The 26334-nt window shown below is 38.4% G+C and overlaps 1 long non-coding RNA gene across 1 annotated transcript; it reads right to left on the reverse strand.

Moving 5' to 3' along the window:
• Positions 1–6348: 6348 nt before the first annotated feature.
• LOC309644135 lies at positions 6349–26154 on the reverse strand. The gene is made up of 2 exons (XR_014254265.1): positions 11591–26154; positions 6349–11090 (listed from the first exon to the last, which is right to left on the reverse strand). It is a non-coding gene; the product is annotated as an uncharacterized lncRNA (long non-coding RNA).
• Positions 26155–26334: the final 180 nt, after the last annotated feature.

A 26334-nucleotide genomic window follows, 5' to 3' on the forward strand; every position in this document is an offset into this window, starting at 1 on the left:
AATGTTATTTCTTAAAGCATAACTATTTCATATTTAATTTTTGACATCATATCACATATACTTCAGCTGTTGACATAAGGCCCTTATAGCACTTTTGGCAGCTTCTCCACTAGTTGCATGTTGCCCCACAATTCCAGCAGGGATTTAATTGAACAAGCATCCCTTGAACTCCTACTAATATGTGAAGCAGCTTCCTGGGGTGCATAGGGCATGTAAAGACCCCTAAAGAACTTTGATGACCTCACACAATGAATTCTGGAGATAAACAGTAAAAAAAATTAAATGGCTATTTATGCATATATTTCCTTCTTCCCCTTCCTTTTCCTCTAGAGGTCTGTACACCCCATTACTGAGACCTTTGTTGCAATGATAGGAAGTTTCCTTGCCAGCAGAAAACCACAGAAGCTGGTAAGGCTGGATTGATTTAAAATAAAATAAAGAGAGGCTCATTCAGTTGGCAATGTCCACACCTTGAGGCTTCCCCTCTGCTGGAAACACAGCAATTTTAAATAAGAGACAGAAAGTGGAACTTTGAGAACCTAGAGATGATGTGGGGGCAGAAAAACATGTCACATATCAGAAATGCTATGATAATCTCAAAGAAAAAAAAAGTATTGCATCCATGAGAAGAGAATATACCATATACACAAATATAGAAGTGGATGCTGTTTAAATTTTAGCAAGTATAAGGAATACACACACATACACACACACACACACATTTAAATATTAATGGACGAAAATATAAAGAAAATCTAGAAAGTAAAACAACAACAGATATAAATAGATTCAACTGGGAGAAAAGATAAAATAATAAGATTAATCTACAAAGTCAAAGATGAGGGGTTATATAAAACTTTTGCTCTTGTATTCAATGTAGTAGCTTGAAGAAGACCAATACTTTTATTAAGAAATACTAAAAAGTCTGAGTTTCAGAAAAATAAATTATTTGAAGGCATCAGAGAACTACAAGTAAACAAGACTGAAGGAAGGGAGAAAATTTCCACAGTGGAGAAACCCAAAGAGAAAATCTGACATTTTAAAGTCACTTTCTTTCTGGACACTTATTTGTTACTTCTTTGCTAGGGCAATACAAATTAAAATCATAGTAATATACCTATATGCATAGAGTAATATATGTACTGTTAAAAAAACTGATCACACCAAGTGTTGATGAGAATGTGCAATAACTGGAATATTCATACATTCTTGGGAACATAAAATGGTGTAACAACTTTGGAAAACTGTTGAGTAGTTTTGGTTTTTTTGGAGGTTTTGTTTGTTTGGGGGGTGTTATTTAGATAAACATATACCTACCATATGACAGACTCATTCTACTTCTAGGTATTTACCCAAGACAAGTGAAAGCATATGTCCACAAAGACTTGTACATGGGTATACACAGCAGTTTTATTTGTAATAGCCCCCAAATTGGAGGACTCCCACTTCCCAATTTTACTTACCACAGAGACACAGTAATCAAAACACTGTGGCACTGGCATAAAGGTAGGCATATAGACTAACAGGATAGAATTGAGAGTCCAGATATAAACCCATACATCTATGGCCAACTGATTTTCGGTAAGGGCACCAAGTCCATTCAATGGGGAAAAAGTAGTCTTTTCAGCAAATGGTGCTGGAACAAGTGGACATCCACATGTGAAGAATGAAATCGGACCCCTTACCTCACACCATATACAAAAAACAACTCAAAATGGACCATGACCTAAATATAAGCACTAAAGTCATAAAACTCTTAGGAAAAAATCATAATTTGTATTTGGCAAGAGATTTTCAATTTGACACCAAAAGTGCAAACAACAAAAGAAAAACTAGATAACTGGAACTTTGCTAAAATCAAAAACTTTTGTGCATCAGAGGACATTATTTTTTTAAATTTACTTTATTTATTTAAGAAATATTTCTTGGCTACCTACTTAACTACATTTAAAATCCAGAAAACTTTCTACATTACATTATTTATTTGCATTACACTTTATTTAAGGACTTTAAAAGTAGATCCTTTGCTAAGATATGTATATGTATATATATATATATGTTATATATATGTATATGTATGTATATATGTTATATATATATATAAAACTTTAGATATATCACTAGGGAATGACCACATAAGGTACAGTTTCTGACCTCATGGAGCTAACATTCTAAGAAGATGAAACAATTAGACATAACATGACTATTGGCAAAATAATATTGTATATAATTTAATAGATCAAGTGCTGCTAAATAATGAGTTAACGATCCAGCATTATGAATATTATGCTTTTTGTTGTTTTTGGTTTTTTTGGTGGTGTTGTTTAATAGACTTTATTTTCAAAGGACATTATTTTAAAACAGGAAAAGAATACTGTGGCTATCAAGCCACACAGAGCCACAGAAGAAACCTTAAGTGCATATTGTTAGGTGAAAGAAGCCAGTAAGAAAAGGCTACATACTGTTTGAATCCAACTATATGGCATTCTGGAAAAAGGCAGAAATAGAGACACTAAAAAGGTCAGTGGTTGTCAGGATCTGGAGGGCTGGTGGTGAGGAGGGAGAGGGAGGAGGGAGAGGAATACGTGTAGCACAGGACACGTTTAGCACAGTAAAACTATTCTATATGATACTGTAATGATGTATACATGATATTATGCAATTCAGCAAACTCACAGAATATAAAACGCAAAGAGGGAACCCTAACGTAAACTACGGACTTTAATAATAATGTATCAACATATGTTCATCAAGTGTAACAAATGTGCCACACCAATACAAGACGCTAATAACAGGAAATACGGGCGAGGGTGTGTGGGCGTGAAAGTATATGGGAACTCTCTGTTCTTGTTCAATTTTTCGGTAAATTTAAAACTTCTCTAAGAAATAATGTCTCTTAATGAAGAAAAACAACTAGTGAGTGAGTTGAGACACTCTCAACATGATAATAATGATTTATTTTAGGTTTTTTGAAGTGACGCTTTGCAGTACAGTTTGGAGACTGGGAAGATGGTGCCTCTGTCATCTTCTTTATTTGGTAAGAAGGCATAGTAATTTGAGTTTTGTCTTTATTAAAAGGTTTGGCATTAGACATAATTTTGAGCTCTCTGTGATTTGTACTGTGCCTGTGTTTCTTCAACATACAAAGCAACTATAATTGCTAGGAATGTCAAGATGAGATAAAAACAGTTAAATGCAGAGCCTGTCAAATAAGAATGGTCTGCATCCAAAGTCTATCTACATTTCTGTTTCTTGAACTTAATCATACCATTGACTCTTACGTAGCATATGTCTTACTATAAGACTGATTTTGATCAAATCTATTGTTTTGCTTTGGTTTTGATGTGGTGACTTGATCCCCAATTCTATCCATTCTTTCCATTGAAATGATCCAAGCCTCTGCTTCTGATTACAACATGTAATTGTAGCCCAGCAAGTGATTTGGTCAATAAGGGTTTTTTACTTCAATGAAAATTTATGTTTTTCCAGTAAAAGTCATTGCAATGGAAAAATTATATTGTTATTGGGTATCCATGTGGATTTATAAGATTGAGGATAAAGTTATGGAATAATAGTTTCCTTTGTGAACTGATTGATTTACAATTGTTTAAACATTTTATGGTATAAGAAATGTTCCATATTTTGGCTAAACCATCTTTAATAAAACCACCTCCTTCTGCAATAAGTTCAATGTTTTTGAATCCAAATATGCACAGCAGAAGATATTTATCTATCTGATACATTTCTTGTATGATTCAGACAGACAGAAAAGGGAGAGCATATGAAATCTTTGTCTTATAAATCCCCATGATTCTCTAAAGGAATCCAAATAAATTCAACCAGTATTTATTGAATGCCTACTTAATGCCTGCTACTACTCTGAGCCTTAGAAAGTGAATGGACGTAAGAGTCCATAGTTACTGCCCTCACACAGCATATATTCAATTGGAGGAAGGTAGACAATATAATAGTCCCTTGGTATCCACAGGGGATTAGTTCCAGGACCCCCCCATGGATACCAAAAGCCATGGTTATTCAAGTCCCTTCTGGTCAGCTCTCTACATCCTTGGCTCCAAATCTGTGAATCCAGAGGGCCACCTGTATTGTTATTGAAAAAAAAAATTGTGTGTAAGAAGCCCCACATGGTTCAAACATTTGTTCAAGGGTCACATGTACACATACGTAACCACGAATATCTTTAAAGATAAGGGCTACAATAAGAAGAAAGAACATTTCGTGGGAAAGGGGATAACTGAGGGTGAGGCGCTATGGCCTCTCAGGAGACAACACTTAAGTAGAGATCAGAATGATGAGGGGCTGTTGTAGAAAATTGGAAATATTCTTACTCGTAAACTAATGTGTTAGCTTCCCACAGCTTCACGGACGCTGGAAGAAGGCACGTGACTCCAAGGTCAAAGATGGAGGACAATTTGTTATTCACAAAGTTTTCTATACCAAAGAATCAACATTTTTGAAGCTATTTCCTCAAGCCCCGATTTTCACAGGGAGGGGCAAAGAAAAGCAGATGGCCCCTGAATAACAGTGGGTTGCATTGTAGGACAGAAACTCTGAGCTTAGGCAACCCCTAAGCTATTTGTATAATACGCAGTAAAAATGCCTGATCTTACCGTCTCTATCTTCCAAATATTTACTACACAAAGATCCTTGAAAAGATATTCTGGAACCAAGTGTAATTGGCTCCTTGCTTACAAGATGTGTGAAAATGTGAGAGATCCATGAAAAATTGATTCCTGATAGTAGCTACCCCTCACTTCTACATAGTCTTGAATTCTGGCCAGTTTTCCCAAGAGTACGCCATTCTATCAGCTACCCAGATTAATCTTACTGACAAGAGTCTGGGACCAAATCCATTCAATTTGCTTCCTATATTGTTTAATTACTACTACTACTACTACTACTGCTACTACTACTACTACTACTACTACTACTATTGATACTAAGAACAAGACTCCAAGTAGCAAAATAAGGCCAGCTTACAACACTCAGCTCAAACATGCCTCATGATATCACAAATACAACCAGTAGAACAAATTCTGTGAACCGCCAGTCTACCTTAGAAAACCAGTTTCCTAAAAAGAGTTCTTAGAAAACTCTTCTTAAGTTTCTGCATTGATCTTTCTACTCAACCGAGGCATTAATATAGGTACAGCAGAACATCTTAGTAATCGCACAAACCCTGCCTTAGTCTGCAAGGAAGAAGGCAATGGAAATTGTATCATCAGTAACACCCTTGGTCAGTAAGTTGAGACTGACTTGAAAGCCTACCAGGGCTGAAGTAATGTCATTGACCACTTCAACCAAAGTGAGGGACACTTTTTGTGCCACTTTTTCTAATTAAATGACTCCCATCCAAGGTTGACTGCCTGCAGCCTGCACATAATTAAAGGCTCAGTTACCCCTGCATGAAGTTCCCCACCTGCAGTCATCTGAGTGACACCAATCCACACTGGTTTCCTTAAACACGTGAAGTTCTCTTCTGACCACCCTAAGTCACCATGCTTCCATGGGGAAGGCAAGTTAGCGCCTCGGTCCTATACAAGTATAGCTTGGGGTGCACATGATGTCCCTGGAAAGAAAGTATTATGTAAAATTGCTAGGAACCCCATGCTTCCATAAGCCATAAGGTTTAGGATGAATCCAAAATGACCTCCCCACCAGCTCAAAGTCATTAGACTGCACAGTTCAGTTAAATAATTGTGTTTGATGCTTGTTTGAGGAGCAGTGGAATGAGGGAAGCTTGTCTAGCCTGTCCTCTTTGCCCGCTTCCCCATAGGGGCATGTGTTTGCTCTTGGTGACTGAGCAATGGCTAAGAGAATGGAGGTGTGGAAGATATTCGAATGGAGGTGTTGGCAGATGCTCTGCAAGGGAAGTGCAGGATAAGGGCCACCCTTGTTTGTTTCAAATAGATATCTCAGTAAAGTTAAGGGGAATAGCAGTCCTATAGTCATTAGAGTTGCCTAGTGAAAAGTGGCAGACCTAGCAGTCATTTAAATCTAAGGCACGGGCAACAGTTTGGGGGAGCTGCATCAAGTCATTTGCCTTGTGAGGAAGGTTCTAAGGACAATTATGAAAGACACAGGTCACTGATGTCCTTCTCTCCCCATTCCTATTGAGGATTGGGGGGTTCCCACCTCAGGTGCACTGCACAAAATCTGCATGTCCTATTCCAGTAGCTAAACCATCTCAGTTAGTATCAGCAAAGAATAGGCCCTTATTATAGGCATCTACATGATGAATGGGAATGAAGTTTCCCAGAAATGGAGAGCTGCCACTTTGATGTCTACTGCTGCGGCCGGGTCAGCTGTGTTCTTCAATACTGTGTACCATTTCCATTCGACAAACAAAGCTGTTTGGTTACTATCCTTCCTCTTCCAGGAAGTCATATATCCATCAGCATCCTATCTTATAACTGACACTGTAAGCCCTGTGAAAGATGTGAGATTTTATTTGCAAATTAACATGTTAGACTGGCAGGTGCCTAAGCCCCAATACCCATAAGACGATGCAAAGGAGGGTGGGGAGGGCACCTGCAAATGCAGTGCCTTGAATTACAGAAGAGCAATTCTGAGCTTAGGGAACCCACATTTTTTATAATGGGCAGTAAGCATGCCTGCCCTTTTCCCCAGAGAGAGACACTATCTCTACATTCCAGGCTCACTTGCTACACATTCTTAAAATGTTCGCCTGACACAGGGCAGTCAGTGCTTTCCTCATAAAATATGCATAACACAGGAGATGGTGGAGAATTGTCTCCCATGAAATCTTATGTCAAAAGGCACAGCGAGTACACACACCTGGAGGCTAAAAGATGGGGAAAAATTGGCAGGTTGCAGGAATAAGAAGAAGCCCGTCTTTCTAGAACTAACGGACAAGTGGTAGGAAATGAAGCAGGGGCCATATCATGGACTGTCTTCTAAGGCCTTGTAGTGAGTCATAAAGAAAAAGAGTAATTTAATTTTCTGCCTTTCATTTTGTATATAAGGTGTAGGGACTAAAAAATGTTTACTCTCTCATATAAAATTCCAATAATTTAACTGTGGTCAATTTTAACCTGCACCTATTCTACTCAAACCCAAACTGGGATATTCTTCTACCATGTAGCAGAAAAATTGATGGAAAAAAAAAAACTGTAATCAAGATGAATATTCCAGGGCTTGGGTTCAATGACATGCTAACAGAACGACCTGTCTTTTCTTTTCAGAAGATTCGTCAGTTATAGATGCAGAATTTCAGTACCTCAAAGAAAGAGAGTGGGAGAGAGGATCTATTATACCTTGTAGCAGGGATCATAAATGTCAGCTGTAATGAAGAAAACTCCTTATTTAATTATGGGAGCAATTTAAATAATTTGTTGGCACTTTAAAATGTAATATCAATCATGGTACACTTTGGGGACAGTAATCCACGATGCAACCTAACTCTGCACGAATTGCATTGCAATTGAAACTAGTTCATCAGTATGTTTCAGTCTTCTAGTTGTCATCTTCTTTTCGTTTTAGAATTTTTTAATGCACATACATATTTGGGACTGGAGGCACAAACTCCCATATGTATGAATTTTTCCAGATAGAAAAGTTAGTCTTGCTTAAATGTGGCTGCAAGCCTAAGCTGCCAGTGGAGGCCCAGCCCTAACTGAGATTTAGAAGGGCAACCAACCTTTGGAGCAGAAGTGAGGACTATTTTTGTACTGCAAAAGCCTTGGTTTCATGTTTATTTGTAAGATTTTGGCAGCTATTTTGGGATGTTTCTGAGTTGCAATAAGAAACATTATGTCCGTGAATTTGAAAAAAGAGGGAAAAATTAAAAATAAAAATGATTTTCGCGTATGGATTTTTTTAAAATTTAAATTCATTATCAAACAGATTTTGATATTCTTGTGTGGGTTTTGTGTAGGGGGATGTGTCTTTTCTAGCTGGCTGTTTCAGGAAGATGCTTGAGGGGGAAAAATAAAGATCGTTTAAAAAGATTCTATGTTCTGGTTTTCCAAAGTACATTTTTTAACTTGTAAGAAAGTTTATGACTACACAAATGATGATTCCACACTGACCGAAGAAAAGCAAGCCCTGGGTCACTGGGATGTCTGGGTTGGCTGGGCGTTAAGAAGAAGAGCTTCCGATCTGAATTCAGATGAGCCTTTGGATTGTGGCATTGAGCAACTTGCTTTTTCTTTCAAAGCCTTGGTTAGACTTTTGGTGGAAATTCTGGGACAGCTAATGGATTTGGGAATGACTAATTAGAACACACCTAGACTTTACCTCTATTAAAATACTATTACTGATTGTACGTATAATAACATCAGCTGTCATTTATTGACAACCTGCCAATTTAACCAGAGCACAGTTAAACTTATAAGGTTTATATCTACTCTACGCAGTAACTCTGTGGATAGACATCAGTAGCCACTTTTTCAGAAGAAAAAACAGACTAAGAAATACCCCTTCCTAGTGAAAGAAATAGAATTCAAAACCAGTCTGTCTGGATGCCAAATCCACGCTTGTTTTATTGCATTTTGTTGTATATCTTCACTGTGTCTTCAATTTTTCTTGACCTTAAATTCTAGAAAGATAAAAAAGATAAATTGAAGGAAAAAAATTAAAGTAAGTTCTTCTGTAATTAGTCCTTTAGAATCCATGGTATTCGTATTTATGAATTTACAGCAGTTGCTTTAAGAGGCCCATCTGATATCATCAATATGTGAGATGCTGTAAGAAATTAACAGGTAGCAGGCAAGCATGATTTTTAATGTAAATTTACTAACATAGAACTTTGTACTAGCATCATATCTATAGACTGGTTAATTTCAAGGTAAATGATACCTAGTAGCATCTTTACCAAAGTACTTAATAAAAAAATCAAATTGCTCTATGCTAAGTATCCATTTTGTTTTTTAATACTTCCGAGAAAGAATTTGGACCTATTTACTTCTCCTGGTTCTTGCCCATCTGGAGTCCCTAGTGAGTCATGAAAAGGTAGGGATAAAATGTGGTGTCCATTCATTTCATAACTACTGAGCACTTGTTGTAACATGAGCAGGGATAAAAATAATGGAAATACCGAAGTAAAAATCAACAACCTATCTTCCAACCATTTCAGAATTCAGGAGAAAATGATAGATATGTAAACAAATGTTTGCAACGTGAATTAAGAATTTTAAAATGCTTTACAAAGACAAATGTATGACTCAGAGGAGGTACTTTGCAGCTTACAAAATGCTCAGCCTCTCTCTTGTTTGGAACTCACAATAATCTTTTGAGGTGGGCTGATCTCACCACCCCACCCCATCCCATTTGTAAAGGTGTGGCAGAGGGCAGAGCCATTGAAAGCTGAAGAGTCCTTTTGGCCAAATTCATGAAGCTAGAAAGTAGCAAGGTTGGCAGAATTCTAAGGACCACCTCATTTTCCCACCTCCCTGGTGTACAAACCCTGCATATTCCCCACTCCTGTGAAGGTGTTGACTCATCACTTTCATGATCAGGTGATGTTATTTGGCACCGTTTACCATAAGACAGAAAGATTACCTGGGTGGGCCTGACCTAATCACACAAGCCTTTTAAAAGCAGGGAGTTTTCTCTGGCTACTTGTATAAAAGGAAGTCAAAGATTCAAAGCACAATAAAGTTCTGATGTCCCCTTGCTGGATTGAGGATGGAAGGGGAAAAACAGCAAGGGATTCAGGTAACCTCTAAGAAATAAGAAAGTAGACAGGCAACAAGAAAAGCAGGAGCCTCTGGGCTTCCCTGGTGGCGCAGTGGTTAAGAAACCACCTGCCAATGCAGGGGACACGGGTTCGAGCCCTGGTCCGGGAAGTTCCCACATGCCGCGGAGCAACTAAGCCTGTGCGCCACAACTACTGAGCCTATGCTCTAGAGCCCATGAGCCACAACTGCTGAAGCCCGCGTGCCTAGAGTCCGTGCTCCGCAACAAGAGAGGCCGCTGCAATGAGAAGTCCGCGCACCACAACGAAGAGTAGCCCCCGCTCGCCACAACTAGAGAAAGCCCATGCACAGCAACGGAGACACAACACAGCCAAAAATAAATAAATACAATAAATAAATAAATTAAAAAAGAAAAGAAAAGCAGGAACCTCAATCCTACACCTCTAAGAAACTGACGTTTTCCAACAAAAATGGACTTGTAAGTGGATTTTCCCCCAGAGTCTGCAGACAAGAACTCTGCCTGGCTGACACCTTGATTTCAGTCTAATAATAACCTGAGCCGAACACGTGACTACAGCATGCTGGATTTCTGGTCTACAGAACTGTGAGCTAATAAGTGGGTTTGATTTTAAGCCAGCAATTTTGTGGCAATTTGTTATGCAGGAATAGAAAACTAATACAATCAACCTATGTCTTTCAACTTTGAAGAGTACTAGATTAGCCTTTGCTGAGTGTTTGTATAGGGCTGGGCATCATTCTAGACATTTTTCCATATTATCTCATTTTTTACATTGAATTCCGAGCTATGCTGTGAGGTCAGTATTACTGCCTCCGTCTTACTGGTCAGGGAACTGAGACTCAGATTTTAAGAGACTTTCTCAACATCTCACTTACAATAAGGGATGAGTTGGAGTTTACACCAGTCTGCCCTGATCTTCATCCCTGTCTCTTCATATTCCACTTTGTCTTCTCAAATGCCATGATCAGTGTTATTTATCTCCACCGCACCATGATGAATATTTGCTCTGTGACGATAAATTCTTATGTGTAAGGAAAATATACGTATGAAAACCCAGACATATCTGCAAGAAAGATTTGGCTAAAAATAAGTGTTAGGTTTAAAAATAAGAATACATTCTGTATATACTTCTTCTTTTCTCTCTTTCCATTATTCTTTATATTTAATGGACTTCTTTACCAATGTTAAAAAACGTAGCAGGTGTTACAATTAGACCATTTCACAGATGAGGAAACAGAGGTTCAAGAAAATGATATCTTGTTCTTTTTACCTTACTTCGTTAGTTTCCTTATTCTGGTGAATGGAGATGTGTATCAGTGACAGATATTTTTTTCCAGTCGGCTTCTTTGTGTTAGTTTCACAATAGTGAGATCTCCAGTGAAGTGTTGGTAATCCTAGGAGAGTTGCACAGGAAATGAGTGATGTCTCACATTATTGTCATAAGTAAACACTTTACACCATCATAAGAGTCTTTTATGACTCCTCATCTCCAAACCTGACAATTTAGATGAAGAACATCATTGAGGGTTGCTAGATTTAGCAAATGTAAACACAGGACACCTGATTTAATTTGAATTTCAGATATTTAAAACTATTTTTTTAATTAAAAGTATGTCTCATGTAATATATTGGGCATACTTATACTAAAATATATTCTTTATCTGAAATTCAAATTGAACCAAGCATCTGTACCTTATCTGGTGACTTTAACACCAACTTTACAAGTAGCCCCATGTTACGTGCTAGAAATGGAAAGATAATGAAGGTACATTTCCTCCTTTAGAAAATACACAATCCAGCAGGGACAGAGACAGGTTAAACAGACATAATATGGCATAAAATTACAGTGATAGAAATGTATGATAGCAATGAGTTTTGTTTATTAAGAACTTACCTTGTTCTAGGCACTGAGACAAGTGTTTCGTTTATCTCGGTTTAATTCTCATTGCACCCTAGAAACAACCATTATTATTATCTCTACCTTGTAGATGAGGAAACTGAGACCAATAAAGCATAAATAAATGGATAAGATTATCTGACTAATACAGTGGCCAAGTTGGGACAAAACCCCAAGTCTGGGTGTAGCACACACTGCTGCTCCTAAAACCCTGCAGAAAGACAGCTAATAGAGCTAAGTGGACATAAGCTGTCACAGGAAGATAGAAGGCACAGCTGTCACAGAAAGATAGAAGGCACAGTTGTATATCTTGACCATTGGGTTCTGAAAGATAAATAATTATTCACCACATGGATAAGGGGTGAGTACCTGAGTTTAGGAAGAGAAAACATCAGGCAAAAAACAGTAAAAACAGAGGCATAAAGCTGTGAAATATGTGATGGGTTTGGGAAACAGTGAAGAGGTATTTAGAGGAGAATGTCTACAGAGAAAAGCTAGTGAGGTAAAGCTCCAAGTCAGTTTAGAAGAGGCTTATGAGCCATGCCAAAGAAGTAGAACTTAATCCTATGGATACTGAGAGAGGGTAAGGGGGTAAAAATGATTGAATCTTTATTTTATAAAATTACTCTGGCTGCCAGAGAGGAGGATAGGGTGGGGAAAGGAATTCTAGGTAGAAGACTTGGTGAGAGTGAGCTGAGTAAGGGAAGATGCCCAGCCAATGAGAGTGAACGCAGAGAGGAAGCAATGAAGGGAAGGGATGGAAGCTTATTTAGGACGGAGCATCACCAGGGTGCAGTTTCTCAAGACCCTGCTAAGAGGAGCTGAAGATGACTCTGCAGATTCTTGCAGGCTCAGAGGGGTGGATGGCTGTAGACTCAACCCAGAGTAAACACACCCAGTCTGCTCCCATTTCCCCCAAATACAGTACGTATGTTCCTTAATGCACTGCAGGTTTTGAGAAGGCAATTTTGACACTTTTTGGCAACTTCATGAAAAATCATCATTGACCTTTTTTATTGTTAAGGAAATCTAAGGAAAAAGGAAGCTGATTAAAGTGAGGACACAGATGACTGAATCCTAATTCTGGAGAAAGCTGACTCTACGTAAGCCTTTTTGTTTGCAATAACTAAAAGCCAAAATATGACAACTCATATTGTCACTATAGTACATTACAAATTGGTGAAATAAAATAAAACACTATGGACAGAATCCAAAGGAATACGGCTCAAATTAAAATATCAACCAAGCATTCCCTGTGTGCCCCATTTGTCATTCATTTTGGCCACGGGTCAACCAAACAGTCTAAGGCCCTCTACCCAGTCCCATCCCATCAAGGACATGGAGTGTCCCAGGAAAGTTCAAAGAACCGAACTGAACTGAAGTCTTTTCTTGACATTTGCAGTTACTTCTTCCCCAAACTCTGGAGAGAAATCCAGGCTGCAAAGCAGCTGAGTGCTTTTTAATAATTACTATACAGAGTTAAAAATCTACAGCCGGTGCCCATTCGTCATTTCTCAGAACAGTCCTGGCAGCAAGATGTTGCTTTTGCACAATGTTCTTCTCTTCTTTCCTTTTTTGTCTCCAGTGAAGGGATTCAAAATAATTTGTTCTCAATATTATTCCTGCCTAGTATCTAAGAGTGAAGATAAGGTTGACTGCAGGACTCCAAATAAATTGCTTAGGCAGTAAGAAGCTAGCTGGTGGGTATTTGGGATTACATTGTCTCCTGTATATTTCGCTTTATGTTTCCAACCGTGAATGAGGTTGAATTACTATGTTCACTTCAGGGACAGCATGGTCTTTAAATTTTAATAGTAGATGAATTGTTGAAAGGATGACAGCAGTAGTGACATGCTTCACTGTCTCAAGTGTGCAAGGTGTACGTTTCTCAACACCAAACACATCGGTCCGAGGCCCACGTAAGCCGGCTTTCGGCACAGACTCAGAGATCGAAGAATCTCGTGTTCTGACTCTGATGATCTTCCAAGTAAATGGAATCCCTTCCGTTGATGGAGCTGGCCTCACCTCTCGCTGACCCCCCGGAGCAGAGACTTAGGAAGAAGATATGTAAAAATAACAAACGGGGGCTTAGAAAGAGTGGGAGTCAGGGTTCAAGAGCACGGTCTGAAATGGTGGTGGTAGGTCTCTTTACAAGAAGCAACTCCTTCTTTTTCTTTGTTTCTCACATCTATCTGGTTAAATTTGCAGCTGAGACCTGATTCACATTTCACATTTGCCACATTAATTTTGAGTTCCATCGTATTTGGTGTCCTATAGTGTTTGTTTCTGACCCAAACGTAGATTCCTCCCTTCAGCTCCAGGACGTTTATGTAGATTGTTTTTATGTGAGAGGGAAGAGGTGCAGGCAGGTAGATGGCAACCATATACATTTTTTAATACAGAGAATTACATGTCTTATACACACATACTCATGTCTGCACCATGCCTTCCTTGGCTTTTAGAGGATGCTTCTTTAGTCAAAGACACATAACAGCACCACTTTTCCTCAGTGTCATAATGTAAGGAAGAAGTGGCACTTACACTATTGGCAATACACTAAAACAAAGGATAAATTAAATTTTGAAGTCAGCCTATTGACCATGTGCATTTAGCTTAAATATTTGATCTTCTATGAGTTTAGGTAAACTATGAAATATTGCAAATGTCAGAGAATCCAAAAGGATGAATAACAATTAGCAATTAAGTGTATTTTTAAAGCCTACACAGGATGGGCAATAGATTCATGTTTCTGCCAAAGCGGCATCAGTAAATTAATTTTCCCGATAAAAGGAAAGGGATAGCATCCTTCTTATGGCCACGCTGTGGACAGAGCTGAAAAGCTGTAGGCCTGAGAACACAGACAACATTCTCTAGGCGGCGTGTGCTGTGTATCGTAGGAACGTTTACTTTACGGGCATAAAAGGGAATCCCATTTAAAGCCACCCCACTTAGTGTTGACTCAGTTTTCTCAGGGAGCCCTGACTCCCGCTCTTTTTAAGCCCCCGTTTGTTGCTGTTGATATGAGTGGTTTGGCGTAAATTATATCTGAAGTACCTGTGCATTAACAACTATAAGACTATAATCCTTGGAGTATATGGAACTGATCATCTGAGGAACAATGAGAGTAGAATCGCATTACTTATGCAGTGAGAAGTTTAGGCACCTTGGCTAAAAGGCTATAATGAAGATTTATATATTTAACCCAGTCCAATTTGGCCTTCCTAGTAGGGTCCATTCAAATTTCCTATATCTGAAACCTAAGAATATCAGTTTTCCTGCTTACAAACGTCAAAAAAATCATCCGAATCTCTAAAAATGAGTTCACGGTCTGCCTTCACCTCTTACCACAGTGGAGCATAAATCCAGCTTTCAGCTTTTATTTTCCACTTCATGTTTTCCATGCCCTCCAGCCCAACAAAGCAACACGGTGTCTCTTGAACATCCTTGAGCTCTCCTGCTCCTGGGCCTTTGCAGATGCTCTAGTTATAACCTTCCCCCACAAGACACCGCCTTCCTTCTGCCCTGATACATCGGCTGTCCCCATCTTTGCTCTTATACCCATCCTACAAGATCCGTTTCAAATACCATTCATCCCTGAAGAAATTCCTAATTGTCCAACCAAAAGCATTTTTCTCTTCTTTTAAAGCCAGACAGAGAAAGATAAATATCATATGATATCACTTATATGTGGAATCTAAAAAAAAGATACAAATGAACTTATTTACAACACACAAACAGACTTACAGACACAGAAAACAAATGTATGGTTACCAAAGGGGAAAGGCAGGGGGGAAGGATACATTGGAAATTTGGGGTTAACAGATACACACTGCTATATATAAAATAGATAAGCAACAAGGACCTACTGTATAGCACAGGGAACTATGTTCAATATCTTGTAATAACCTATAATAGAAAAGAATCTGAAAAGGAATATATATATGTATAACTGAATCACTTTGCTATATACTTGGAACATGGTAAATCAACTATACTTCAATAAAAATGCATACATAAATAAAAATAATAATTAAATAAAGCCCCAGAGAGTTTGGCATGTGCCTTCTGGAACCTTCTGCTGCCACTCTTCTGCATTGTATCTGCCCTTCACTAGTGTCTTTCCCTCCCTATGGATTCCTGATTTGGGTTTGCTCTATATTCTGTAACTCAGCGTCTCGTTCTTAGTAGCTGTTAATGCATATTTATTAATGAAAATAAATATGTGGTAACAGATTTGATGGGATTCTGTGAGCAGAGCAGTGGATGAGAAGCCCACATGGTGCAGTGGGCAGAGCCCCAGCTCCCATCCCTCCATCTCTAGGGGATGCGGACCTTGTGCATGATTCTGTTTGCTCGTCTGGACTGGGACCTCTGTGATGAGTGGCAGGGGGACTTTCCTTCTTGGTACCCCAGAGCTTTGTCCGGGACATAACTACGTGGAAAGTATTCAAATATTTGTGGTTCCAAATTGTCCCTTACTGACATTTTTATCTGGGAAAATCCCTCCAATTATCTAAGCCTCAGATTTCTTTCTGGTAAAATGAGGGACTTCTTTTCAAATTGTTTTCAAATTTTTGTTTCGTAGAAATTTTTTTTCCCCTATGCGTGTAACTATTAGGTCTTTCTTCGGTAATAATTTAATTCACTTTTACTGTTATGTGGGTTGGATTTGTTGTTTGGTGTTGTTGGTTTAATTAAACCCTCCGGTGTAAGCATGTCCAAGCGGTGTTACATTATTCAAGTTTCAGAGGACATAGAAGAAATCACAAGGCAGAGGAACACGGATCAGATATCCCTACAGGAACTGGTGTGCCGTACTCTCCCCACTCTTAAGATCTGTCTTTTCTGACAAACTGTGCTAGGATGGATGGATGTAGGAAACGATTAGCGCTCCAGACCTAGTTTTGTGACTTGAAACTCAGAAACAAATCCCCTCTCCGGCAAATTAGCAGCCATTATGCACCCTTAAGATAAAAACCTTAATTCTGTAGAGGTATCCTCGACCTGTCAGACTGAACGTCCTTTCTCTGACGATGATTAGGTGGGAAATACATTGTCCAGGTGCCGGTTTCTGTGTGCTGCTTAAAAAAAAAATTTTTTTTTAAAGGCAAATCACTAAGCTACAGCTGCTATTGTGGCCTAATCACTAGTTTTCTACAGTAAATGACAAGCCAGCGTCCCTTGTAAGTGGCAGCCGCAGTGGTCTTCTTGCTGCCTTTACACTTGCACAAAGCGAATTGTTCTTTAGAGTCTGACAGAGTGGGAGCCTTGCAGAGCCCAGTTCTGGACTTGAAAAGTTCAGGCTGCCTTTTGCACTGACATTTCTGCTTTAATGCTTTTTGCTACAAATTAAGTTATGTGAAGCTCTCCAGTTAGCTCAGCACTAAGACCCAGGTTCTCCATCATACAAAGGGAAATATGTGTCTGTGTTAAAGAATCTGGAGAATGGAAGAGGAGATTTTACAAGCACCTAGGAAATCTGATTTGAAATCTCATAAGGGGGTTGCTGAAAAGTGCCGAGATGTGGTATGGCATCCAGACTTGGAAACGAAGGGAGAGGGCTGATTCATCCAAACTGTTTTCCACAGAATAATTTTTTTTAATGCCTTCCCTCTGGCCCTGCCATATTTAGTGCAATGCCACTTATATTTGAAGTCTGTTCTCTGCTACAATGAAATAGCAGAGAAAAATAAGAAAGAAAAAAAAATAGAAATTCTGTCTCCCAGGAATAATATTTAATCCCCATTCATTTTAAGCAAAAAAAAAAAAAAAAAAAAAACATTTTCACTGTTCTACTTTACTATTTATAAGGGACCAAAATTTTAAGCACTACGTGATATGAATGTCATATGTATGTAGGTATAAATATTATAATGTGTAATACTTCCTTTTGGGCCTCGGGTGAAGAATTTGAAAAAAATCAGCATTTTATGAAAAAAAAAAATTACCTCAAACATTTAGGTTGCTATATTATATAATGTGTCACTGTAAATTGCAGCAGAGTATTGATTTCAAATTCTTTTGTGACATTTTTTAAATAATGGTTTATAAAGTTTATAGTCCTCCCCCCTAAACAAATGTCTCCTTCTAAACATGCATCCTTATGTTGATGATATAACTGTTTCCCAGTGACCTTAGCTTAGGACCCTGTGCCCTTGCTTCTCCCTCCCCTCTTATGTTTCTCAGGCTTTATTGGGTGCTCTCTGCCTCCTTTCATGGCTTTTAACAGCTCCAGTCTTCATTCTTTATTTGCCTTGTTTAAAAAAGGGGTGGATCCAACCTACCTACCTATGCTTATTTTCCATTATGCCCCAGCACAAACTCCAACCCAGTTCCTGTATAGCAAGATTAAAGCTGGAAGGAACCACCAGGAGCACCTTATCTTCACTCCTTCTCCATTGCTAACAAACCCTCAGGGATGTCAAGCGTGCCTAACCATGAACTACACTCTGAGCATCAAGCAAGGTCGTCAGACTGAACACTCTGTGACACAGCACCAGCTGTCCTGGCTTCTCGATGTGATAAATGGATCTTCTTCTGCTTGATCCTGAAATCCGGGCTCCTCTGCCTGCCCAGGTTTGGCTCCTTGTATCTGAAGATTGAATGTTGTTCATTAATAGTGTCCAGTCCTTTTCTAGGGCTGAAATCCTGCTTCCGTTGTGCAAAAGTTGTCTCAAAATCAAGACAAATGCCCTCAAACCCAATATTCAGTGCCAGGGGCTTTGATGCCATCTGACAACATCTGCTCTGAGGCTGGATGACTGCTGGGCTGCTTCATCTCCCAACCACACTTGCTCCTGGATTTATCATCTTCCCATTGTCCTCCTGCCATGATGCTCCTGACCCTGAATGCTTTTCTAATCCTCAAGTATTGCTCATTGCAATTTCTTCCAGAGTCTTCCTGCTCACACTGGCTTTAAAAAGAGGAAGTCCCTCAGTCACCTTCTAGAATTGTGAAATTCACCTTCTCAAAGAAGTATCGTTTTACTAAGTAAATAGAAACCACTTCCCCAAAAGAGATACAATTCAGAAAGTTTCTTTGATCTGTAGTGGAGCTCCCTGATGACCACCGGAAGACTGGGATTTGAGTCCAACTTTTTTATTTGATTCAATTAAAAAATGTTAATATCTATATCGATGAATCTCCAAACTGTCTCTCCATCTCCCATCTACCTCTCGAGCCCTGTCCCTGTGCCCTTCACATAGAAGTCCAGCTGTATCTGGGCATGTTACTCACCTTCCCCACACATCTTGGGTACCTTCCTCTGGTTAATGGCCATAGCATCCTTCTAAAAATATGATCATCTTCGATTCCTCTCTCATATTTGTCACCCACGTTAAATCAGTTACCAAGTCTTATTGCTTCTCTTTCCTCAGCTTAGCTCTGATTCACCTTCTCTTTCCAGTTATTTTGTTATTACTTAAGCTTAGGCAATTATTACCTCTAATCTATACTTTTACAGTAATCCGCAATTGGTTCCTGGACTTTTATTCTCACCGTTTTATACTTTCTTTTACGTATTACTTCCATATTCATTGTCAATCTCAAAAATGACCTACAAAATAAGGACCATTTACAAGACAAAATACATACTTCTTAGGTGGTATTAAGGGTCCCGCAGATCTGTCCTCAACTTATCTCTCTAATATAATCTTCTGCAAGTATACTGTCATAAGGTTTATATAATGTTTTCTCAAACATTATTATCTTTGATAATTGCGTCAGCCCTGTGAGTGGAGCTGACATCTGTTAACTTGGTTTTATTATTCCATTTTACAAATGAGGAGGCAAATGTATACAAAACTGTATGACAATCCACGAGTCTGCATTATTTACCTGTCACATTGAGAATCCGAGGCAGAAGCAATCTATAACTCACACCCTAATTGTTCTATCCCTTCGTAAACTTTCCAAGGAATGTCAATTCTGAAAATGTCTTGCCCTCTCTCTAGGCAGAACTAGTTCCTCCCTGCCCCAGGTTCCCAAAGGACTTTTCTACAAACATCTACTAGTATATGTATCACATGCAAAGTGATTTTTTTTTTTTTTTTTCATCTTAGTCAACAGTGAGATGCTTGCAGGCAGGAGCCGTGTTTTTTTTTTTGTTGTTGTTTTTTTTTGCGTAGTGTTTTGTCATTTAGCAGTATCTGCCACATAGTGACAGGAAGTGCCATATAAACAATAATTCCCTCTTGTTTTTAGGTCGTTCGGGAACACGGTGGTGTACTGGCTCCAGGGAAGTACTGCATTCCTGTGCACTTACAGAAATCACAATCATATCTTGATTGCTGTAGAGAAGACTATTTGTTCTGTAGCATCTCTAAATGTGAGTCTTGCTAAACTTGAAGCCAGAATTTACTTTGGAAAATCAACTGGCCATTCTAGTTGTACAATGAAAAGTACATTTTGTCTGACTAATCCAAACCCTTGCCCTGAGTCACAGGGCGTAAGGCCTAAAGTCATGCCTGGCTCTGAAAGAACACTGCTTTCTTATGCAAATGCCTTTATTAAGAATTTAGCTATTACAGAGCGTGAGCTCTTCACGTATTTAATAGAAATTGAACAAATAAGTTTATCCAACCTCTGGATAGACCCATAAAATTACTAATCTTGAACATATTAATATTTTATGAGTGCTAAATAACATCTTGAATATGTTTGCTGGTGGAAGATATTTTTAGCTGGGAATTATAATGAGGAATCGGACACTTTTCTTTTTACTAAGATTTAATATGTTCAATCTAAATTTTGAGAAGATGATAAACAAGTGTGAAGTAGAGGAGTAAAGGATTATGTTATAAACTAATACGTAGTGAAAGAGTCCAGAACCAGTACCAGTGGCAAGATGATAAATTAGGGAAAAAAAAAAAAAAAAAAAAAAAATATATATATATATATATATATGGTTAGGCATTTGCTGCTCCAGTTCATTGGATTGAGCATAATATAGAATATATCATAACTGTTTGAAATGGTAGTTTCTGATTATTATCAGGCATCACCTGTTGGTTATTTATAAAAGCCTCAGGAAGTAGGAATAGTCTCATCGGTTTTTATTAAGGGTGATTATCACGGCACTTCTTCGGAATAACTTTAATTTTGTGTCTTCCTCATTCTCTATGTATAATTAGCTCATTGAGGTAGAACCAACTGTTAATATGGCCCAGATCACTGGTTCAGCCACATAGCCCATCTGATTGCGATGGTGAACTTGAAATGCTTTTAACTCTAAGATTTAGGCTTTCATACTTTCAGAGCCAGAGGCCAGCATGTAGTGTGTGTTCCCAGCCTCATTAAATAATTACTCTGGGGAAAACAGGCTGGATTTCCTTTTAAAAAATGATGTACAAGGCAAGTATATGTCCTACTGGAGTCTAGCTCTTAATTTCAATATTCTGATCACAACCTCAGATCAGTAGATCACTAGCACAAGTGTCTTTTCTTCTTTCTTCTTTATATTTTATTCTTTCTTTCCTTATTTTTTTAAATTATTAGGATTATTGCTGATTTTGAATTGTTAGACAACTGAAAATACTTCTGAAAAAATATGGTGGTATGTATTCCAGATTCAATAGACTAACTAAATTTGAACACACCTTGAGGCCAGGGTAAGAGAGTTGAAATTAAGTATACATTTCTCCGATTCTGTCTTGAAACTCCCTTTCCCTCTTATACTGTATGTTAACCCAGATCTACCTTCATTGTCTTAAATTCTTTTCTTATGCCCCCCGCCACTTGCAACTGAAGTTCTTCAGTGCCTTTAACTGCAGTGCTTTACTGGGGGCCATGTCTAACCCAGAAAACCAAACAAGACCTACAAATAGAAGTGACATATGTGGTTTTTACACTTGAGGACCTCACAGTCCAATGGGGAAAATAGAAACAAACCAACCAAAAACCCCACAAATATAGTGAGGAAAGTTCCAACAGAAATATTCAATGTATAATGAAAACACCAAGGAAAGGGGTGAGCCTGGGCCTTTGGGAAGAGAGGAACAAGAACCAGCTTCTTAGGGAAGAACAGATATCAGAGCGGGACTAAAAGTTTGACTTCTCCTGATCTTCCCAAAAGCACAACATTTTATGAACCAAGAACTCTCCAGCTGCCATTGAGAATATCTGTTTTCATGAAGTCCTTCCTTACATATTGTCTGAGCAAACATTATTGAAATACTGGTTTAATTGCCAAGTAATAATTTTAATGCTTGGTCGCAGAAGCAATTGGAGTTTCAATGTCATGTAGATATTTATAACAAACAATAGTGCTTGATGTAATAGAGTTCAAATTATTCTCAATTGTCCTATTGTGTGAATTATTTATGAACTTTTACACATCTGTAAATTCAGAATAAACTGCTATTAACCATTCCATATACAGGCAGAAAAAAATTATCAAAGATCTTTCCACGTGATTTACTTACACTTCTGAGATTTATTTCAACATAGCATTTCACAGGTACAAATTATAGCATTTTATTTGTCATATGCTTAACTATTCAATATTTCAATTGTGTATATTTATTAGTGTCCACAGGTACGTTCAAAACCTTTGAGAACCACCAGGTAGAAATTGAGTAGTATACATCTCCCTATATATAAATATATATATATATATTATATATATATATATAATATATATATAACAATATAGATGCCTATATATATATATATAGGCATCTATATTATTTTTCCTGTATTATTTTAAAAAATTATTTCATGGAAGAAAATAACTATTAGATTCTTGTGAGAAAAGAGTAGGAGAGGATGAGAAGGAGCTAAGATTTGTTTAGCATCCACTATGGGCAAGGCTCTTTACATGGATTATCATATTTAATCACTGTAAGATAATCACTGTAAAGTATATCATTACTCCTTAGATTATCACTCATTGCATTTTCTTACCCTCATCTTGTCAAAAAGGATATGGAATTCATTTTCCCGAGATCCACACATGCAAGTTTGGGTCCACATCCGCACCCACACGTGGCCAGTATGTAGCCATAGCAGAAGCTGAACTTAACCTGGGTTTTAAGGACACAGCAAACTACAGGGCTTGTGCTAGGTCTTTGTTTCCCACGTGAGAGGGCGTGTGCTACAACCCCTGCCTCTGGTTCTAAATCTTGCTGAACATATTTGGGAACCCTGTGCTAGACTTGACCGCTGCTTCCCAAGAGTGCATCCATGGTGAGCAAAATAATGGCTCCAAAGATGCCTGTGTCCCAATGTAAGAATATGCGACATTGCGTGGGGTGAAAAAAAGACTTCACAGGTGTAATTAGGTTATCTATTTTAGGACTGGAAGACTATCCTAGGTTACCTGGGAGGGCCCACTCTAATCACATCCACCCTTCGAAGTGAAGAGGCTTCTCTGGCTGGGGTCAGAAAGATATGGCAGAAGGAGAAGTCACAGAGATTCCAAGTCTGACAAGGTTTTGATGCAGTATTGCTGGCTCTGAGACAAAGGGGCCCATGTACAAGGACCAGAGGGAGGCTTCGCAGGAGCTAAGGATGTCCTCCAGGTGACAGCCAGCCAGGAAACAGGGACCCGAGTCCTAAAAGCAAAAGAAAATGGATTCTGCCAACGATGTGAATGAGCTTTGGAGTAGATTCTTCTGAGATCCTCTTGATAACAGCCCAGCCAGCTGACACCTCCATCCAACCTAAAGAAACCAGGAACAGAGCAATGTGAAGGGCCAGTCCAGACTGTGAGGTAATACATTTACATTTTTAAGCCACTACGTTTGTGGAAAATTGTTACAGCAGCAAAGGAGACTATACAGCACCCTACCACCCAGGTAGTAGCTCAACCTTGGTCGGCCTGCTGGATAATTTCTTCCTTCTCCCTTTCCCAGTATTTATCCATTTCATTACCACAGAGCTGCATCTGCCACTGTTAGGCCATTATATATTTTAAACACAAAATTCACCTCACAAATGCTCAACTCACAAGGCCACTGTTCCTCCTTCCTTGCCTTTAACAAATTATTTTATCACAAAATACTGCTCTTGAGCCAAACTCAACACTCCTGCTATGAAAGACTATGAAATTAATCCAAGAACTGGCATTTCTCATATACTCAGTTATAATCAATAAAAATAAACCAAATCTAGTCATTATTTTTTCAATAATTTATTTCTTACTATAAAAATAATATCAATACATTCTCATTTAAAATGGGGCTGGTGTATGATAAGTGCCCAATGAAAGTTAATAATAAGAAGGGAAAATAAGAGAGCTCAAAGGGGAGAAAAGAGTGTATCTCAGATGTTCTTCAGCACTTAGTAGTTTCCCATATTGGTTTTGAATTTGGGCTTCAGACTCAGACATGCTGTATTGGAATGCCAGCTCTGCTACTGACCATGATGTCTTGGTCAAGTGTTTTCACTTCTCTAATAATACAAACTGAGCATTTTCCAGATCACAGGTACTAACTAAGCTCTTCATTTAAAACAGCTAAATTATTAGTTATAGCAGCTCTCTGTGGCAGTTGTTTTTCCTCCGTATCCTCCTTGTAGGCACAGAGGCTTGGAGAGAGCAGATATTTGACAGAACAAATTAAACAGTGGAGGCAGAACTTGAATCCTGCGGGTGTGACTCCCAAGCCTTCTAACTTTCCCACCGGCTCTAGTAGTCTCTAAGCTTCAGGCGCCTTTGCAAACCTGGTGTAGTGAGAACGCCCACCTCCGAGGGTCATAGTCTAGACTGATTGAGGTAAAACATGGCAAGCACTCAACACAGTGCCACACGTTTGCTTCTAGGTCAGGAGTTGGCAGACTTTTCTGTAAAGAGTCAGAGAGTAAACATTTTAGCTTTGCAGGTCATACAATTTATGTTGCAAGTACACAGCTCTGCTATCGTAGTGTGAAAGCCCCCATAGACAGTAAGTAAGCAAACGGGTGAGATTTTGCTCCAATAAAACTTTATTTACACAGCAGAAAGAAGTCTGATTTGGCCCTTAGCCCATAGTTCGCCAACCTCTGCTCTAGTACAACAAATAAAAACTCAAATGTCTCGATTCACTATCATCTGTTTTTGCTGGAAAAATATACTTTTCAAAATCAGGCTGTAATAATTCCTTAAATATGCCTCTTAATATGAATTTTATTAAATAAGTACTATAGTTTTATTTTTACTATGCATAAGATAATTTCTGACACATTGATATAAAAATAATTTACTCATTATGCTAAGTGAAATATGTCAAAAGAGAAAGACAAATACTGTATGATATCACATATATGTGAAATCTAAAAAATACAGCAAGCCAGTGACGATAACAAAAAAAGAAGCAGATTCACAGGTATAGAGAACAAACTATTGATTACCAATGGGAAGAGGGAATGAGGGAGGGGCAATATATGGGTAGGGGAGTAAGAGGCACAAAAAATTAGGTATAAAATAAGCTACAAGGATATATTGTACAACACAAAGAAATACAGCCAATATTTTATAATAACTATAAAGGGAGTATAACTTTTAAAAATAGTGAATCACTATATGGTATGCCTATAACTTACGTAATATTGTACAGCAGCTACCCTTCAATAAAACATAAATGAATACAAATTTAAAAAATGAAAAGTAAAATACTAAATTTTTTCTAAAAAATAAATAAATTTACTCATTAAAGGTTTTTACTGCTTTGTTCAACCACAAGGCAGATCTTATTCACCTTGGTTTTCTGTAGGCCATGGGACTGTTGGTTCCCTTGTATGTGGTCCATCTTACTGAGGTGATTTTATGTTGTGCTTTTATATTTACTGTCTCATAAGAAGATTTAAACTTTCCATTTCAATTTCCATTTCCAGGCATTTTTTTCTTATTTTTTGCTCACTCTTGTTACATCTTTCCCTGAATCCCTGGTAACTCATTATATTAGTAAATATCCAATAAGGAAAGAAAAGCCACATGGTAATTTAAACAGAGAAAGTTTAATATAAAGAATTATTAACTATAACAAGGGATTGGAATAATGATGGAATAGCTAATCAGGAGTAAAGAGAACTCAAAAGAACTAAGAAATAGAAGACATAGGGAACCACCTGTAGCCCTAGGGCTGAGACAGAGTGTCCAGGGAGAAGTATGCCTCCTTTCCCCAGGCTGAGTTCCAGACTTTGTTGTAGAGGACACAGCTGTGGTTCCCTGGATGACAGACAAGTCACTGTGGTGCTGTGCTGGCAGAACTTGCTGGACATCTGCCCTTGGGGACTTGCAGCATATGCACCCATTGGGTTGCAGGAGAAAGCTGTTTGTGTTAAGCTGCTCAACAGGGGCACACTGCTAAAATATGCCCAGGGCTGGGGGCACACCAGGGGAAGCTGGGAGCCACTGTGCACTGCAGGGACCCAGTGATGGGAGAGCTGGGCGCCCTGCAGGAGCCTGCCAAGCAAACACCAGAACCAGAAAGCAAAATCTATTCCTCCTGCAATGTCTCCTCAGCACCGTCTACTGACAAAGCTTAACATCATGCCAGCCAGCAAAGCAAAAAAAAAATTAAAGGGCCCAGATTCATTATTACAAAGCGGAAAAAAAGTTTGGATTGGGAGCTGAGCAGCAATACATCAAGCAACATATTTTCTAGCTCATCTTTGGTCTCTTATACAAAATGCTTGTATATTTTGTCCACTTAAAGTGAATGAGTTTTTACATTTTCTTGGTGTCTTTATACCATTGTTTTCTCAAACAGTATTCCACTGGGCAATACTGCCAATCCCCTGGGAAATTCTGCTGTTAATGACA

This window comes from Balaenoptera physalus (assembly GCF_965194825.1).
Source record: "Balaenoptera physalus genome assembly, chromosome: 15".
In the NCBI taxonomy this organism is placed as follows: domain Eukaryota; kingdom Metazoa; phylum Chordata; class Mammalia; order Artiodactyla; family Balaenopteridae; genus Balaenoptera; species Balaenoptera physalus.